The following is a 15,312-nucleotide window of genomic DNA, read 5'->3' on the forward strand; positions in this document are numbered from 1 at the left end:
CTTAATTACACACCTGTTGGGAATCTAACTTCTCTCATACTGGAAAGCACTGCTTTAAGTTCATGAGGACTGATTTTCCCAGTTAAGGGTTAAAAAGCTGCTTACCCTAACCTTACCCTAACCTTACCCATCACAACTGAGTGCCTAACCCGACCCCTGACCCTAAACCGACCCTTGACCTCATCATAACCTTATCCCTAAAACCCAGTCTTGACCCTAAAACAGCCTTTAAAGGCGCTCAGAGAGTGAGGACCGGCAAACATGTCCTTTACTCTCTTTGTCCTCACTCCAATGGTCTAAAACTCAAACTGGTCCTCACAAAGATAGTTGTAGATCTTAAAATATGTCACTGCCAGTGTTTTGTCTTAAGATGCACATCAGTAATGTTTTTTCTCCCCCTTTCTAAAGCACATCTATTAAAGGTCCTAATTGAAGTCCTAATCTTGGCTTATTCCAAGCACTGTCTGTGAAACCAGGCCCTAATGGAATAATTTGTCGAGTACCAAGATCAACAACAACTGTGTTATATGTAATTTTATAAAGGTTTAATATTTTATCCTTTAAATGAAAATTCCAACAGTCCCTCAACAGTCCGTTCACCCAAAATTCTGATGCTTCAAAATGTTCATAAAGAGATAGTAAAATAAATCCAATAAGACCAATTTTGTTCTCATCAAGCAAGCATGAGCTTCCATTTAGCAAATGTGAGTGCTGCAAGTATGTTTGCTGATCAATGTTGATATGAGAATAAAAGCCTACATTAAATCTGTTCATTATATAAAGTGATCTCTTCAGAAGACTTGGATTAAACCACTTGAGTCATAATGATTTATTTTACAAACTCTTCATGAACATTTTTGGGTGAATAGGCTTTCAATGGAGGGACAAATATCTCATATTTTGCGTTCTGAAGATTAATGAAAGACTCAAGGGTTAGGAACGGCAAGAGAGGGAGTGAAGTACAAGAATTTTCTTTTTTGGGTGAACTATCCCAAAAAAATATGGTTTAAAAAAAGCTCTTATATGTGGACTTCAAAAACAAACAAAGCTGTTGAAAAAAAAAAGACCAGGCTTGGACAATAAATTCAAATTTGTGTTTGGATTTATAAAATTGCAAACATGCTCTGATAATGGTTACACATGACCCAGTAAATCTAAATAAAAAACTATAAAACAATAAGGATCATCTTTGTTGTATTATATTATTTTGGTAATTGACCTAAACATGGAAACACAGGATAAAGTAAACAACAGTAAAACCCTCTTCTCCAAGTATCAAGGACTGTTATGAGTGTTTCTTTTCCTGATTATCCCAACAGGCACACAAAGTGCCAGTGGATTTTCTTAAAAAGAGAAGATTCATCTCAGCACCAGCTACCAAATCATGACCTACTGCACTGAGACCATGGCCTGCTAAAGTGCTTGATAATAAAGACAACCGAATGAGAGAAATGAGAAAGGTTTTAAGGGTTATGACTGAGCGGTATTGAAAGGTCTCCGAGGCGTTCCTCCAGTTGATGATCTCCAGACCCCTGACACAGGGCCCTCTCCCTATCCTGCTCGTCCATTAGGGCCTCAGCCGAACCGCTACACGGACTCTGGGAGTTTGGATCCAGGGGCAGCAGCTTCATTCACAGCAACACACTGCGCCATATCTGACCATCAAATCACACAATCAAATACTTCCACCGAGAAATAAGTGCAGCATCGATATAAGAGTAATAAAAGACCTGTAGATAGACTAGATGGAAGAAGGTTCAGTAGTGATGTTACGTTAGTGAACGAAGCTTTCTTTTTGAACGAATCTTTTAGGTGAACGAATTGTTCTTGTTCACGTAAATCCATTGACTCATATTTCACTGAAATCCCTCCGATTTCATCGTGTCAAAGAAGGACTAAACCTCGAGCCTTTGAGTAGGAGATGTGACGGAGCATGTGATTTGTTGAATGTAGTGAACGAATACGCCCTTCACTGACCGTGACCGAGTTGCTTTTGAGTCTGAACGAGTTAAATGAACTGGTAAGCTACATCTCGTTCGTGAATGAAAAGAACCAGTTGTTTGAACGTCACGATAATGACAGCGGAGTTGGCCAGGCGAATGGATAGAGCTCGGCTTCTACATTTTTGCATCAAAGAAAGAAAAGAACACTGTGTACACAGTGCAAGCTGATGGTTAAATTTAACAAAGAGAACTTAACTTTTAGTTTTTACTAGGTTTGAGCTAATCATCAGGTAATCTGCTGATAGTCACAGCAGCATTTGACTGTTAACTTGAAAATGAGTGGCACCAGAAAGAGAAGTGTAGTATGGAAGTATTTTAATGAGGCGTCTCCAACACAGGCCGTGTACAATTTGTAAAACACAGTTGTCATTTAAAGGAGGATCTACAGCTAACCTCAACAGGCATGTTAATGGTAAAGCATCCTCCTGTGCAGCTGAGGGAAACTGAACAAGCTGAGGGTCCTGGATCATCCAGCAGAACCGGTACTGCTCAACCTCCTCCTACCTCACCTGCCTCTACCATTTACATTAGTCATTCAGCAGACGCTTTTGTACAAAGAGACTTACAAATGAGGACTAAAGCAAGCGAGTCATCGTGAAGAGGCAAAAACCCCACAAGTGCTCAAAATACAAAGTTTAGCATATGCCAGACGAGTGAGGGTCAAAGGAAGAGGAAAACTACCAGCACTTCTCAGGCGACGAGCGGGGCAGACCATCCTAACACATTCTGTGGCTCGGCCAGTTGACCCACTAAGACAAGAGAAAGTGGATGAGGACCTGGCAAAGATGATGGCATTGGATCTGCAACCTTTTTCCATTGTGGAGGACAGAGGATTCAAAGCATTTACAAAGGCCTTAAACCCCTCCTGTATATTGCCCAGCAGGAAGACCCTGTCAAATACAATTCCAGAAATGTTTTCGAAGGTTTGTGAACAAATTACAGAAGAAGTTGGCAAGGCATCGGCTGTGTGCCTCACTACAGACTGCTGGACATCTAGGACATCCACATGTGGTTACAGGCCACTTCACTGGAAATGCTCAATGGAGACATGTCTGCTGGATTGTGTTGAATTTGCTGAAAGGCACACTGCAGACAATCTGGCAGACAATCTTTTAAGAATTACCAGAGAGTGGAACATAACGGACAATACAGTAGCTTGGGTCACTGACAATGCTCACAACATAAGGCTGGCCATTCACAAACCCTCATGGAAGCATCTGCCATGCTTTGCCCACACAGTTAACTTGATTGTGAGGGGTGGACTCCATGTAATCCACAATACACTGAATAAGATGACAGCAGTTGTGGAGTCCGTGCAGTGAAGCGCAGTGGCAGCTGAACAGCTCAAGGCTCTCCGCAGCAGATGCGCTCGCCAGAGCTAGAACTGAAACAGGACTGCCCAACACGATGGAAATCCACAATTTAGGTTACGGAGATCTCTTGGTAACAAGCATGCCATCATCACCACACTAGCACTAGCAAGTTACCGACTGGAAACGCTGACACAGCATAAGTGGAAAGAAATGGAAGAGGCGTGTGAGGTTTTAAAACCATTTGAAGAAGTCACAACTGAAATGAGTGGTGAGAGGCATGAAACAATACTCTTAGAGCAATCAATCATTTTCATAACAAATTTGATTTCATTTAATTTTATAACTGCAGACTGTAAGATAAATTATAAGTGATATTGTTATTGCCACAGTAATGCAGGGAAATTTGTGTTATTCATTATTAATTATTATAGTGCATTTATTAAATTCAGTTGTTGTTGTTAGTGATTATAGCTATGTGACTGCCTCAAGGTGATCCTGCTTTCACGGAGTCTCCCAGAAATAAGCACAAGAGACCCGAGATCAGGAGCTTCAGGACACCTGTAATGGACACGAGACAAAGGCCACCAGGCTCCACACGGCGGAAGCTCACCATCGGCTGTGTTTACCTGCCAGAGAAAATAACACACAGTTTTGTTAACTCAATATTAATGAAATAAAACAAATGTAATGTCAGGGAATGCACAAAGCTCATTCTTTTGAGATGTAAATTATAATACATTTTAATTAAAATAAAACACACAAGGCCTACATCATAAAACTCAGAAGATTATGTATTTTAATATATTATATTCTAATACATATAAAAAGGCGTCATACTTCAGTCGAGTCCCAAAATACCCGTATAGGCTAAATCAGCGTCTTCACAGCAAGGGGAATGTCTGGAGTAGGACTGTGTGCGGCACAGCTTGCCCTTTTAGATTGTACAACAGACCAATTAAATTAGGCAGAATAACTTTTTATATGTTTGGTTGACTGTGTTTTATTTTGATAATGAGCAGTCTGCGATATGAAGCAACGCCAGAACTGATCTATGTTGTGTGAGAGCGCCATCACTGGGATTAGTTCCACTGCTGGGATATTATAACTTTATAGGGGAGACCGGACGGGGACAGATGCAACACGTCATTTTTCTCCAATCAGAAACAAGCTAGAGTGATGACACTCACACTGCACATGCTAAGTTAGACCCCCCCCCACCACACACACACACACACACACACCCACACACACACACACCCACACACACACACACACACCAAGAAGACAGTAGACATATTCAACATCTGCTGCTGCATTTATTGAACACAACTTGTTTTGGAGGTATGAAAATATATTTTTTCATGAGATGTATTTTTGTCATACTGTCCTGACATTTTGTATGAATTAATCAAAACATTCTTAGTTTGAATTATTGTTTTGTTGACTTCTAAGTGCCATGGATATCATGTGTCAAAGTTAGTGTGTCTAGCAGGAATATGATGTTCTGTCATGGCTGATAGCGTTGGGGACGGTTGCAACAAGTTATAAATTGCATGTTTAATAAAGGTTTGTTGCATTGCAAATTGTTCAGTTCTTCCTGTCTGACACTGAAATATGGAGAGATTGAACAGCATCTGTAACTCCTGATCACTGAATCTGTGCAGGCCTATGTTCTACACATGAACTAACAAAACTCAATAACTGTTATTTGATAAATATGACTAAATAAATAAATTATAGGCTACAATAATATTATAGAAATAAATAATACTATAATATTATAGTAGGCCTAAAACAGTTAATATTTTCAGAATTATATGCTCATTGAAACAAAAAGCTAAAATTAATTAGAGAAATGTAAGGTATTTTTAACGTGTTGTAAGCGTCCCTGGGTCGGGGTCAGTTGCAACATCTGACTTCTTTCTTTCAAATAAATACTGTAAACGATATGTCATATATAATCATCTTTAAATGGTATGGGTAATTAGCAGACAGATGCAAGTTTCATATATACAAATTTGGTTGGTCTAGTCCAGATAGTCTCTGAGTAACTGAGAGAAATGCAAAAAGTGTTGCAACTGTCCTCGGTCTCCCCTACTCTGTTATATAGTCATACAGATAATATGACATCATTCGAAACAGTAATGTATATTTTTATTTGTGTACATTCAAAATGACTACAAAATATAATGGCATTGAAAAATAAATAAAACAACATGATGCTGCTTTAGCGCGTCTCGGCCTCTTTAGATCTTTCTGGTGCTCACCAAAAATAACCCAGAGTACAGAGAATAGCCTTCTTGGGTTAGAGTTAACTTAACCCTACTTTCGAAAGTCAACATTTAGATTATTTAACGCTAAATGCATTATATATGAGCATAGCCTGAGTCACTTTGGAATAAATCACAGCGTGTGTCATGATAAAACGTTTCGGTTACTAAATGTAACCTCTGTTCTCTCTAGAAGAGGGAACGAGTATTGCGTAAGTAGCTTACGCTGCGGGAAAGTCTTCTTTCTCGAGATACTGAAGCCAAAAATTATCCTTAATTTTTAATAATCTTGTCAGCGCAGTGCGGCAGCCTGCAGACCGAGGGCAGTAAGAAAGCTGGCCGCGAGCTCGGAGAAGCCAGCAGAACAAATATTTCTCTGCCGCCAGAGCCGGATTCGAACACGGGTCTCCGGTGCGGAAGCCTAATGTTCTGCCACTGAGCCACAGGGCTCACATGAGCTTACAGTTAGTGCGAGCATATGACCGAGCGTCATGTTTCGTTTTGGCGTTTGTTTGCAGGCGCGCGTGTATTAAAACAGGCCCGTTTACTGCAGTATTAGTATTTCCAGTCGCCTGAACTTAGAGGGGACTGAGACATATGCGAGGATTGGAGGTAGTCCGGCCTAGGCGGGACGAAAACACTCTCTCTTCCTCTTTTCGCCGGTGCTCGTGACGTCCGCTCTGATATCCCTTGAGAACGGCGCAGTTGCGCGGCTCGAACACAGGGAGAGAGAGCGGGAAGATGTCATCATGTGCTGTGGCATCGTTTGTTTGCAGGCGTGCGTGTATAAAAACAGGCTCTTTTACTGCAATATAGATATTTCTAGTCGCCTGAGCTTAGGAGGGGACTGAGAAATGTGTGAGAATGGAGGTGGCCGGTGAGTGACGCGCGCGACCGAGACGCGGGGTAGCTTTCTTATAACGTAAAGGAAGCTATAGCCCGTGACCGTCTACTTCTGACATCCCTTGTGAGCGGTGCGTTTGCGCGGCTCGAACAGAGGGGGAGAGCGCAGGAAGGGGCGTGCGTCATCCGGGGGGGGGGGGGTAGCTTTCTTGTGGTAAAGGAAGCTAAGCCCGAGACCGTCCGTTCTGACATCCCTTGTGAGCGGCGCCGTTTGCGCGGCTTGACAGAGGGGAGTAACCAGCTGTCTATGATAGCAGCGCTGTCCATCCCCTGAGGCGACGGCAGTGCGGGCGAAGCCCATATTCATGCGGGAGGTGGGGGGGAGAAGGAGATAGCGAGGCTCGCGGGGGGGGCTCAGGCGAGCGCTCAGCTGTCATAACCGGCTCGGAAGGCCTTTGAGAGCGGCGTTTCTTCTTACGCGGCCCGGAAGAGGCAGCCAGAGAAGGGGGAGGATCATCAAACATGGCGAGTCGAGCCCGCAGGGTCGACATCGGCAAATCCTCACACTGTTCGCAGCCGCCCGTGGAAAGGGAGCGGCTGCGTGTCGAAGCCCAGGCAGAGAGCGCAGATACATGGCGGTCTCCGTCGCTGAGCGGGGCTCTGCACGAGCCACAGGATGAATGCCTCGCGCTCTTTTAGATGCAAAGTGTGTCGCGGGGCGAACACACAAACACACACAACACAGAGCAGAAAAGGATATAATTCGCCGGAAAGCGGAGCAGGCAGGGAAAGCTGAAGGCGGCGAAGGTGGCCGGCTTCCTCAGGCTGAGATCCTCGGCGTGCTGGTCGCTTGATTCGACGGCGGCTTCCTCAGAGTCCAGCGATGCGGAGAGCTCCGCTGAAGAGACAGAAACCAGTGAAGCAGCCTCTGAGCCTCGCTTATATACGCTAAGCCACACCCCTTTTGCAGCTGTGACGCATTAAGCGCGCTCATTGGTCGTGACGTCACGCCAAGGGCTCAGCGATAGGCTGCTGCAGTTGCCGCAGGGCAGCCAATGGGAACGCTAGTTAGCCTGCCCTAGGTCTGCAGGCTGCCGCACTGCGTTGACAAGATTATTAAAAATTAAGGATAATTTTTGGCTTCAGTATCTCGAGAAAGAAGACTTTCCCGCAGCGTAAGCTACTTACGCAATACGAGAGAACCTCTCGTAAGAGAACGTGACTAACATCAAGGGATCATGAAAGTAGGAAGATTGTCATGATTCAGAATAAAGTAGCATTATAAGAGAGATGACAATAAAAGGAAAGAACAGGTTGTAACGAATAGACTACTGTAAGTTAACTGTAACTCTTCATATTCGTCAAAGTGACTGAAACTGTTGGGCACACTTCATGCAGGACATTTACACAAGAAAGACAAGAGTTGAAACATCATTTACAAGAAATTGATATAGGATAGTATAGCCTATATAATGTAAAAACATATATATGGGTGATTCTATAATTGGAGATACATTTTGCATTTCAATTTTTTTTAAAAAAAAAGGTTGTCATACAGAACCATTGTTTAAGAATTACCTTGAAAACACTTTAAAGTTGATATATTCAGTGCTATACAAATACAGATAGTTTATTATTTTCTCTATTTTATCAAAATATCACCTGTTCATAGTTTTTCTCGTCAATTCTGTTACGGACGAACAACCAAATATATAGAAGTAACAGTACATCAAAAAATTATAAATCTTTTTAGTTTCATTTGTCATGTAGTCCTTTTATTCAGGCCTTTAAAACAGATATTAAATGTTATATTTATACAACTTCAAAATTAGATTCACCCCCAGGCAATAGTGGATTATCCAAAGGGTGCACTTGTTTTTTTATCAAATTACTTGAACATTACAGGGTAGAGATAAAACTATAACATATATCTTACTCTTGCACAATATAAAAATAACAATATTAAGTAGTTTGATATTTCAATGTATTATCTCATTAATATTCAAGATGAAAGACTAAAAACAGAATTGACACATCTGGCAACAGAATTGACGGGGGTAACAGAATTGACCCAAACCAACCAGAACATGCCTATAATAGTGGAGCGGCTAAGTGCTTATGTTTGGCAGAATCGTTCAGTTTATGATACAAGCGTGAAAATTGGCATGAGCAGTCTCCATGGGTCACTTGACAAGAAAATTGTCCGAGCCACTTGAAATTTCAAGATGGCCTACACCTTAGTGGAGCAGTTAAGTGATATAGTGATTTATTTGGTGATACAAGCATGGAAATTGGCATGAGCAGTCTCTGTGGGTCACTTGACAATAAGCCACCTACAGCTACTTTAAAATTTCAAGATGGCGGCCATTTTTCAAGATGGCCACCACCTTAGTTGAGCAATTAGGATTAAGAAATCATTTAGTTGGTGATACAAGCATGAAAATTGCCATGAGCCTAATTGCTCCACTAAGGTGGTGGCCATCTTGAAAAATGGCCACCATCTTGAAATTTCAAGTAGCTGTAGGTGGCTTATTGTCTAGTGACCATCAGAGACTGCTCATGCCAATTTTCATGTTTGTATCACCAAATAAACCACTATATCACTTAACTGCTCCACTAAGGTGTCGGCCGTCTTGAAAAATGGCCGCCATCTTGAAATTTCAAGTAGCTGTGGGTGGCTTATTGTCTAGTGACCATCAGAGACTGCTCATGCCAATTTTCATGCTTGTATCACCAAATAAACCACTATATCACTTAACTGCTCCACTAAGGTGTCGGCCGTCTTGAAAAATGGCCGCCATCTTGAAATTTCAAGTAGCTGTGGGTGGCTTATTGTCTAGTGACCATCAGAGACTGCTCATGCCAATTTTCATGCTTGTATCACCAAATTAACCACTATATCACTTAACTGCTCCACTAAGGTGTCGGCCATCTTGAAAAATGAAAAATCTTGAAATTTCAAGTGGCTCGGACAATTTTCTTGTCAAGTGACCCATGGAGACTGCTCATGCCAATTTTCACGCTTGTATCATAAACTGAACGATTATATCACTTAGCCGCTCCACTATAACAAGAAAATAACGGCTGAGTTATTGAGAAATACTCGACCAGATATCCCTCTGGATCTCTACATGCCGTGACGCAACCTTGGTCGCGGGTGGAACCCTCACATGAGTCTCAATGACCTCCAGGATGGTACCAGGATAGATATCATGGTCATATGTGAGGACACACCATTGTCCAAAAACATCCTGGCACTCCCAGTGTATGTCTGTCTGTTGGTCTTCATCTCTCTCTTCAACAGCTCTCTCTTCTCCAACGGTTCTCTCTTCTCCAACGGTTCTCTCTTCTCCAACGGTTCTCTTCTCCAACGGTTCTCTTCTCCAACGGTTCTCTTCTCCAACGGTTCTCTTCTCCAACGGTTCTCTTCTCCAACGGCTCTCTCTTCTCCAACGGTTCTCTTCTCCAACGGCTCTCTCTTCTCCAACGGTTCTCTCTTCTCCAACGGTTCTCTCTTCTCCAACGGTTCTCTTCTCCAACGGTTCTCTCTTCTCCAACGGTTCTCTTCTCCAACGGCTCTCTCTTCTCCAACGGTTCTCTTCTCCAACGGTTCTCTCTTCTCCAACGGTTCTCTCTTCTCCAACGGTTCTCTTCTCCAACGGTTCTCTTCTCCAATGGCTCTCTTCTCCAACGGCTCTCTCTTCTCCAACGGTTCTCTTCTCCAACGGTTCTCTCTTCTCCAACGGTTTTCTTCTCCAACGGGCTCTCTCTTCTCCAACGGTTCTCTTCTCCAACGGCTCTCTCTTCTCCAACGGTTCTCTTCTCCAACGGTTCTCTCTTCTCCAACGGTTCTCTCTTCTCCAACGGTTCTCTTCTCCAACGGTTCTCTTCTCCAACGGTTCTCTTCTCCAACGGCTCTCTCTTCTCCAACGGTTCTCTTCTCCAACGGTTCTCTTCTCCAACGGTTCTCTTCTCCAACGGTTCTCTTCTCCAACGGCTCTCTTCTCCAACGGTTCTCTTCTCCAACGGTTCTCTTCTCCAACGGTTCTCTTCTCCAACGGTTCTCTTCTCCAACGGTTCTCTTCTCCAACGGCTCTCTTCTCCAACGGCTCTCTTCTCCAACGGTTCTCTTCTCCAACGGCTCTCTCTTCTCCAACGGTTCTCTTCTCCAACGGTTCTCTTCTCCAACGGTTCTCTCTTCTCCAACGGTTCTCTTCTCCAACGGTTCTCTTCTCCAACGGTTCTCTTCTCCAACGGTTCTCTTCTCCAACGGTTCTCTTCTCCAACGGCTCTCTTCTCCAACGGCTCTCTTCTCCAACGGTTCTCTTCTCCAACGGCTCTCTCTTCTCCAACGGTTCTCTTCTCCAACGGTTCTCTTCTCCAACGGCTCTCTTCTCCAACGGCTCTCTTCTCCAACGGTTCTCTTCTCCAACGGCTCTCTCTTCTCCAACGGTTCTCTTCTCCAACGGTTCTCTTCTCCAACGGTTCTCTCTTCTCCAACGGTTCTCTTCTCCAACGGTTCTCTTCTCCAACGGTTCTCTTCTCCAACGGCTCTCTTCTCCAACGGCTCTCTTCTCCAACGGTTCTCTTCTCCAACGGCTCTCTCTTCTCCAACGGTTCTCTTCTCCAACGGTTCTCTTCTCCAACGGCTCTCTTCTCCAACGGCTCTCTTCTCCAACGGTTCTCTTCTCCAACGGCTCTCTCTTCTCCAACGGTTCTCTTCTCCAACGGTTCTCTTCTCCAACGGCTCTCTTCTCCAACGGCTCTCTTCTCCAACGGTTCTCTTCTCCAACGGCTCTCTCTTCTCCAACGGTTCTCTTCTCCAACGGTTCTCTTCTCCAACGGCTCTCTCTTCTCCAACGGTTCTCTTCTCCAACGGTTCTCTCTTCTCCAACGGTTCTCTTCTCCAACGGTTCTCTTCTCCAACGGTTCTCTTCTCCAACGGTTCTCTTCTCCAACGGTTCTCTCTTCTCCAACGGTTCTCTTCTCCAACGGTTCTCTTCTCCAACGGTTCTCTTCTCCAACGGTTCTCTTCTCCAACGGTTCTCTTCTCCAACGGTTCTCTCTTCTCCAACGGTTCTCTTCTCCAACGGTTCTCTTCTCCAACGGCTCTCTCTTCTCCAACGGCTCTCTCTTCTCCAACGGTTCTCTTCTCCAACGGCTCTCTCTTCTCCAACGGTTCTCTTCTCCAACGGTTCTCTTCTCCAACGGCTCTCTCTTCTCCAACGGCTCTCTCTTCTCCAACGGCTCTCTCTTCTCCAACGGTTCTCTTCTCCAACGGCTCTCTCTTCTCCAACGGCTCTCTCTTCTCCAACGGCTCTCTCTTCTCCAACGGCTCTCTCTTCTCCAACGGCTCTCTCTTCTCCAACGGTTCTCTTCTCCAACGGCTCTCTCTTCTCCAACGGCTCTCTCTTCTCCAACGGCTCTCTCTTCTCCAACGGCTCTCTCTTCTCCAACGGTTCTCTCTTCTCCAACGGCTCTCTCTTCTCCAACGGTTCTCTTCTCCAACGGGCTCTCTCTTCTCCAACGGCTCTCTCTTCTCCAACGGCTCTCTTCTCCAACGGCTCTCTCTTCTCCAACGGCTCTCTTCTCCAACGGCTCTCTCTTCTCCAACGGCTCTCTTCTCCAACGGTTCTCTTCTCCAACGGGCTCTCTCTTCTCCAACGGCTCTCTCTTCTCCAACGGCTCTCTCTTCTCCAACGGCTCTCTTCTCCAACGGTTCTCTCTTCTCCAACGGCTCTCTCTTCTCCAACGGCTCTCTCTTCTCCAACGGTTCTCTCTTCTCCAACGGCTCTCTTCTCCAACGGTTCTCTTCTCCAACGGGCTCTCTCTTCTCCAACGGCTCTCTCTTCTCCAACGGCTCTCTTCTCCAACGGGCTCTCTCTTCTCCAACGGTTCTCTCTTCTCCAACGGCTCTCTCTTCTCCAACGGTTCTCTTCTCCAACGGGCTCTCTCTTCTCCAACGGTTCTCTTCTCCAACGGGCTCTCTCTTCTCCAACGGCTCTCTCTTCTCCAACGGTTCTCTTCTCCAACGGGCTCTCTCTTCTCCAACGGCTCTCTCTTCACCAACGGTTCTCTCTTCTCCAACGGCTCTCTCTTCTCCAACGGTTCTCTCTTCTCCAACGGCTCTCTCTTCTCCAACGGTTCTCTCTTCTCCAACGGTTCTCTCTTCTCCAACGGGCTCTCTCTTCTCCAACGGCTCTCTCTTCTCCAACGGTTCTCTTCTCCAACGGGCTCTCTCTTCTCCAACGGTTCTCTTCTCCAACGGGCTCTCTCTTCTCCAACGGTTCTCTTCTCCAACGGCTCTCTCTTCTCCAACGGTTCTCTTCTCCAACGGGCTCTCTCTTCTCCAACGGTTCTCTTCTCCAACGGCTCTCTCTTCTCCAACGGCTCTCTTCTCCAACGGGCTCTCTCTTCTCCAACGGGCTCTCTCTTCTCCAACGGTTCTCTTCTCCAACGGGCTCTCTCTTCTCCAACGGTTCTCTCTTCTCCAACGGCTCTCTCTTCTCCAACGGTTCTCTCTTCTCCAACGGCTCTCTCTTCTCCAACGGTTCTCTCTTCTCCAACGGTTCTCTCTTCTCCAACGGGCTCTCTCTTCTCCAACGGCTCTCTCTTCTCCAACGGTTCTCTTCTCCAACGGGCTCTCTCTTCTCCAACGGCTCTCTTCTCCAACGGGCTCTCTCTTCTCCAACGGTTCTCTTCTCCAACGGCTCTCTCTTCTCCAACGGTTCTCTTCTCCAACGGGCTCTCTCTTCTCCAACGGTTCTCTTCTCCAACGGCTCTCTCTTCTCCAACGGCTCTCTTCTCCAACGGGCTCTCTCTTCTCCAACGGGCTCTCTCTTCTCCAACGGTTCTCTTCTCCAACGGGCTCTCTCTTCTCCAACGGTTCTCTCTTCTCCAACGGCTCTCTCTTCTCCAACGGTTCTCTTCTCCAACGGCTCTCTCTTCTCCAACGGCTCTCTCTTCTCCAACGGGCTCTCTCTTCTCCAACGGCTCTCTCTTCTCCAACGGCTCTCTTCTCCAACAGCTCTCTCTTCTCCAACGGCTCTCTCTTCTCCAACGGTTCTCTTCTCCAACGGCTCTCTTCTCCAACAGCTCTCTCTTCTCCAACAGCTCTCTCTTCTCCAACGGGCTCTCTCTTCTCCAACGGCTCTCTCTTCTCCAACAGCTCTCTCTTCTCCAACGGCTCTCTTCTCCAACGGCTCTCTTCTCCAACGGCTCTCTCTTCTCCAACGGCTCTCTCTTCTCCAACGGCTCTCTCTTCTCCAACGGCTCTCTTCTCCAACGGCTCTCTCTTCTCCAACGGCTCTCTCTTCTCCAACGGTTCTCTTCTCCAACGGCTCTCTCTTCTCCAACGGCTCTCTCTTCTCCAACGGCTCTCTTCTCCAACGGCTCTCTTCTCCAACGGCTCTCTTCTCCAACGGCTCTCTTCTCCAACAGCTCTCTCTTCTCCAACGGCTCTCTTCTCCAACGGCTCTCTTCTCCAACGGCTCTCTTCTCCAACGGCTCTCTTCTCCAACGGCTCTCTTCTCCAACGGCTCTCTCTTCTCCAACGGCTCTCTCTTCTCCAACGGCTCTCTCTTCTCCAACGGCTCTCTCTTCTCCAACGGCTCTCTTCTCCAACGGCTCTCTCTTCTCCAACAGCTCTCTCTTCTCCAACGGCTCTCTCTTCTCCAACGGCTCTCTTCTCCAACGGCTCTCTCTTCTCCAACGGTTCTCTTCTCCAACAGCTCTCTCTTCTCCAACGGCTCTCTCTTCTCCAACGGCTCTCTCTTCTCCAACGGCTCTCTCTTCTCCAACGGCTCTCTCTTCTCCAACGGCTCTCTCTTCTCCAACGGCTCTCTTCTCCAACGGCTCTCTTCTCCAACGGTTCTCTTCTCCAACGGCTCTCTTCTCCAACGGGCTCTCTTCTCCAACGGCTCTCTCTTCTCCAACGGCTCTCTCTTCTCCAACGGGCTCTCTCTTCTCCAACGGCTCTCTCTTCTCCAACGGCTCTCTCTTCTCCAACGGCTCTCTCTTCTCCAACGGCTCTCTTCTCCAACGGTTCTCTTCTCCAACGGCTCTCTTCTCCAACGGGCTCTCTTCTCCAACGGCTCTCTCTTCTCCAACGGCTCTCTCTTCTCCAACGGGCTCTCTCTTCTCCAACGGCTCTCTCTTCTCCAACGGCTCTCTTCTCCAACGGTTCTCTTCTCCAACGGCTCTCTTCTCCAACGGGCTCTCTTCTCCAACGGCTCTCTCTTCTCCAACGGCTCTCTCTTCTCCAACGGCTCTCTTCTCCAACGGTTCTCTTCTCCAACGGCTCTCTCTTCTCCAACGGCTCTCTCTTCTCCAACGGGCTCTCTCTTCTCCAACGGCTCTCTCTTCTCCAACGGCTCTCTTCTCCAACAGCTCTCTCTTCTCCAACGGCTCTCTCTTCTCCAACGGTTCTCTTCTCCAACGGTTCTCTCTTCTCCAACGGCTCTCTCTTCTCCAACGGTTCTCTTCTCCAACGGCTCTCTCTTCTCCAACGGCTCTCTCTTCTCCAACGGCTCTCTTCTCCAACGGCTCTCTCTTCTCCAACAGCTCTCTCTTCTCCAACGGGCTCTCTCTTCTCCAACGGCTCTCTCTTCTCCAACGGCTCTCTTCTCCAACAGCTCTCTCTTCTCCAACGGCTCTCTCTTCTCCAACGGCTCTCTTCTCCAACGGTTCTCTTCTCCAACGGCTCTCTTCTCCAACGGCTCTCTCTTCTCCAACGGCTCTCTCTTCTCCAACGGCTCTCTCTTCTCCAACGGCTCTCTTCTCCAACGGTTCTCTTCTCCAACGGCTCTCTCTTCTCCAACGGCTCTCTCTTCTCCAACGGGCTCTCTCTTCTCCAACGGCTCTCTCTTCTCCAACGGCTCTCTT

Source organism: Squalius cephalus, assembly GCF_949319135.1.
Source record: "Squalius cephalus genome assembly, chromosome: 2".
NCBI classification, from domain to species: Eukaryota; Metazoa; Chordata; class Actinopteri; order Cypriniformes; family Leuciscidae; genus Squalius; species Squalius cephalus.